Genomic DNA, 5,147 nt, shown 5'->3' with positions numbered 1-5,147 from the left:
AATTGAAATTTAAAATGTGAAATTAGAAATGCATCTAGGGGACTTTAAATTGCAATTGGCAATTAATACTAGCAAATGTAAAACTCAAAATGTGGGATCTTGGTGTAATTATAACTAATATATCCATTAAGTAGAAAAAGTCAACATTTTGGTTGACTAGTAAGGTGAATAGTAGTCAAAATAATTAGCAAATTAAGATGAAGACCTATTACCAATTCTAAGCTTAATGCTTAGAATGGTATGACAAATGTGGACTACGCATCTTAGTCAAAATTGTTAAAAGGAAATTAAGAGCATAAATTTGAAGTCCATGAAATTTTCATGGATTACTGGAAACATGAAAAATAAGTCATCTAATTGATGTAAATAGATAGTTAGGGCTTATATGCCCATCACAAATGAAATTCATAAAATATTAATAACTCAACTTGAAATATAAAATTTGCAATTACATAAGTAGATTCTTGAATGTATAAATGAGAAAAGGAAAAATGTTTTGAATACAATGGTACATGTGAACCATTGTTTAGAATTGTGATTAATATGAATAACATAAAGAATGAATAAATGAACCATATTAATGTATGAATGAGACATTAGTTCTCATTATTGTAGAAAGGAGAAGTATTTTGAGTACAATGGTATAAAAAGGATAATTGATGTGAATTGTGATCATATAAATGATCAAATGAATGTATGAATTATAATTGAAATTTATTATGAAATAATGAAGTCATAAAACACAATATATTAATGTTTAATGATATTATGTGCCCTTGTATTGCCTAGACATGTGTGTCAGATTGGATAGTTTGGCATGCCAATAGGGTATTGTTTTAGCGATCGCGAAAGGCTTTATGCCTGTATTCATGGCTTTATGCCCGTATTCATGGCTTTATGCCCGCATTCATGGCATTATGCCAATATTCATGGCTTCTACGCCCGATTATGTGTTATCATGGCTTTCTAGCCATACCGATCATACGTGGTTGGCGCTCTGCGTCCCATGGTATGACGGCCCGAGGCACCAAGGTGTCGGTGCCAGCGACGTTATCGATTTACTCAGCCTGTCATAGGTTACTTGGGCAGTGAAATTTATTGAGATAAGTTAAGAATATTAGCAATTTAAAATATTAGAAATTAAATAAAATAAATGAGTAAGATGACCTAAAATAAATTAGAATAGTTATTTATTAGAAAGAATCGAAATGAACTAGACAGATAAAAAAATTTACTTAATAAGACATACACTGAGACAACCTAGCAAGTATTGGGAAAATGCTAAAAGATTAGCAAAGAAAATTATAAAATAAATAAATATTGCAAATGAGACTTATATAATAATATAAGCATAAATTTATTATTTTCAGATCATTTTTTTTTCTTGTACATTACTATCAGACATTGGCGAAATACTCGCTTCCAAAGAAGACTAAATTAGGATAAAACATATTAAATTTTAGAAAACTCATGTGAAGTATAAATAGATATTAATTATTTGAATGATGTTTTATTTCTATCTTTATATGTATATTATTTAATTGTTATATTATTGCACCACTAAGCAAAGAATGCTTAGCGCGATGGAATTGTTTCCTCACGCAGGTACTGAAGCTAGAACCCACTGGACGTTTGACTGGAAATTTTGAGAGTTCAGATCTGCAGAGTGTCAAAGGTTGTCACCTCTCAAAGAATGCATGTAGATAGGGCTCACATTAAGCATATCATGTATTTTGTGTATGTTAATTATTTCTTATATTGTAATATAAATTAGCAAATTGTAATTAATTTGTATATCATGTAAATTATGAAATTTTGTAATTATTTTGTAAATTATGTAAATTAAGGAAATTTGAAAATTTTGCTTATGTAAATTGAGAATGTTTACATATGAATTGAGTACGAATGGAAATGTATGGAAATGATTATGAAATTGAGTTATATGAATGAGATGTGAATTATGAGATGAATGATTGAGAAATGAAATTGAAAAATGTTGAGATTTGATATTGGAGTTTGAGAGTGATGAGATATAAATATTGGAAGTGTTTTTCACAGGTTCCAAAGAACTATTTTCTACATTTTTAGCATTTACTCCGCATTATTTTATTTAAAATTTTAGGAACCTCAAATAAATAATAATTTTGATAAATGGCGTAAATAAATTATATTCCATAAACTATATTCAAAACTATGACAAAAAAATTAATTAAGGAAAAATAGAGTGTCTTGCAGTGCAGTGTGACATATCTTACCGGATATCTGTAGACGGGTAAGGGTGTCCTGATGGCCTGTGTCGATCTTGTGAACTAGAACCCTTAAACTTCTTACTATCGGTTGGTATATTTGGTATCTGGTCCAAATTCCCTCTTCTGCCTATCTTTCCTATTTTGTTCATTTATTCTCACTTTCTCCACTTTTAATGCGACTTCCACTAACTTGGTGAAGTCTGTGATCCCCAAGGCAGTGATCATGATCTTTATATTATCATTTAATCCCTCTTCAAATCTCTTACACCTTTCAGCTTCATTAGGGACTATCTCCCTTCCATAGCGGCTCAATCTTACGAATTCCTTCTTATACTCGGCCATTGACAACTGTCTCTGCCTCAGGTTAATAAACTCTCTTCTTCTCTCTTCTAGGTATACAGTACCCACATATTTCTTCTTAAATTCGGAGAGAAAGAAGTCTCATGTCACTATTTCTGCTGCACTTCACGGACACAGTGTCCCACCATTCATATGCATCGTCTTGCAGCAGAGATACAAAGATTCCAAGTTTTGCTCTGGAGTGCAATGGAGTTGTTTTAGAGTGCATTACTGCTTCAACCAATTTTCTACGCAATGTAATCATCTTCTCTCTTACCATAGAAGTCCACGCTCCAAACTTTCTTAGCCTTTCCAGTGTGATTTACTGGTGGAGTGGTGGTGGTGGTAGTCTGGCATTACTCCGGCCATTTGTCTAAAGAAATCAGCCATTTGTTGGAACATGGCCTGTGGAGGCTGAGCAGGCTCTGCTTGAGCTGGTGGAGTAGGTTCTCCCCTACCCCCAGTCTCAGCTGCTGTAGGTGGAGCATGACTCTCCACTTCCTCCTCAATAGCTCTCTGTGATGAAGGGTCCATATCCTATTCAAAATAAGAAAAACAAACAGATCCGCATTAGTGTCACCTCGACTCTTACAAATGCAATGCATGGTATGGACTCAATCTAGGCCCAGAAATGCCTAAACCTGGCTCTGATACCACTAAATGTGACACCCCTTACCCGACTACAGTGTAGCCAAGCAAGTTATGCCACTCAGTGTACCGAGCACTCTATTTTATCTTAATTCATTTTTATTCTTCCTTTTTAATATAACTTGTGAAATATAATTTATTTAAGCCTTTTGTCGAAATTATAATTTATTTGAGGTTTCAAAATTTTATAGAAAATCCAAATGATCTGCAGGCTAAAAATGGAGAAAACCGTTCTTCGGAACCTGTGAAAAACACTTCCTATATTCTTAATCATTCATCTCAACTCCATTTATCAAAATCTCAATATTTTTCAGTTCACATTCATTTCTCAATCATTCACCTCATATGATAATCATGTACGATTCTGTATCAATATTCACTTTTCCATTTACAAACACAAATTTGCATTATTTACATGAAAATCAAAATACATTACATAAGTTTCATTACATATGAGAAAATCAAAATTTATTACAGAATGCCAAAATGACACCGAGTGTCCTACCAATGCACTGCAGAAATTGAGGTGACACGGACACTATGCAGAACTGTGAACGGCCTTACCCAATCTATGGTCTACTGGGCCCTCTGACCAAATCTTCAGTACCTACGCGTTGCAAAAGCGACGCGCTAAGCATAAAGCTTAGTGGTGCCAATAATACAAGAAAATACAATATGCAAATAAAAATAATAATTTCCTTGCTATTGTGTTCATAAGAAATGAATAATTACTAACTTATTGTGTAGTCGAGGGCTAATCATGTTTTATGATATTAACTTCTTCATGCATTTCGTTAATTATTTTCTTCATGATCTTGAGCTTCTTTGTATTTTTGTAATCATTCCTGATACTTAATTTTCATATTTTCTTTAATAATCAGCTCAATTACAGTTATACTTTTCCATGCCCAAGTAACCTATACTGGACGACTGGACTGGATAACGGGTCGTTGGCACTGGACACCGCGGTGCCTCGGGCCGTCATACCATGGGACCTTGAGCGCCAACCATGTATGCAGTCAGTATGGCTAAAAAGCCATGATATCACATAATCGGGCATAAAAGCCATGAATACGGGCATAAAAGCCATGAATACGGGCATAAAGCCATGAATACAGGCATAAAGCCTTTCGCAGTACTGCTAAAACAATACCCTATTGGCATGCCAACCTATCCAAACCAATCACATTAGGCCTACTAGGGCATTTTGCACTTTTAAGTTTCACAATTTTTGAATTTCAAGTTTTCATGTTACTATTCATTTCATTAGTCAACTAAAATGTTGACTTTTGCATAAACAATAGGTACATTGGTTTTAGTACTCCCAACATACCACATTTTGTATTCAAAACTTGTTGGTTTTAGTCACTTTCTTAAAGCTTAGGTCATTTTGGCAAAATTGCCAATTTTTGGTTTTGGTGTCACTATTCACTTCATTGGTCAACAAAAATGTTGACTTTTGGATAGAAAATAGGTGTATTGGTTTTAACACCCCAAACATACCACATTTTGTATTTAAAACTTGTTGGTATATGTTGCCAATACCATTTCTAAGCTTAATGCTAATTGAACAAAATTTTCAGATTTGGTGCTTCATCTTTACTGTTACATTTGTTATTCTTACAGTGGGAATTTGAGGAAATGGTAAACATGAAAGTTGTTCCTTATTTTGTCTAGTTGAATTTCCTTTTTTGAATCACTCCATTTGGAGTTTTGTAGCTCAAGTTATGGCCAAAATAAGTTTACTGTTCAAGTGCACTGTTCATGCTGCACTTTTGGGTTTTGGCAGATTTTGGTCCAACTTTGGTCAGTAATTTGATCAAGTTAAGTTCATAATTTGGCCTAACTTTCTTCATATGAAATGTTCTACTATGCCTTAGGTTTTCATCGGTTTAAGAATCTCCTAAATCC

This window comes from Hevea brasiliensis, unplaced genomic scaffold (genome assembly GCF_030052815.1).
Source record: "Hevea brasiliensis isolate MT/VB/25A 57/8 unplaced genomic scaffold, ASM3005281v1 Scaf60, whole genome shotgun sequence".
Classification (NCBI taxonomy): domain Eukaryota; kingdom Viridiplantae; phylum Streptophyta; class Magnoliopsida; order Malpighiales; family Euphorbiaceae; genus Hevea; species Hevea brasiliensis.
Note: the sequence above shows the minus strand (reverse complement) of the source record.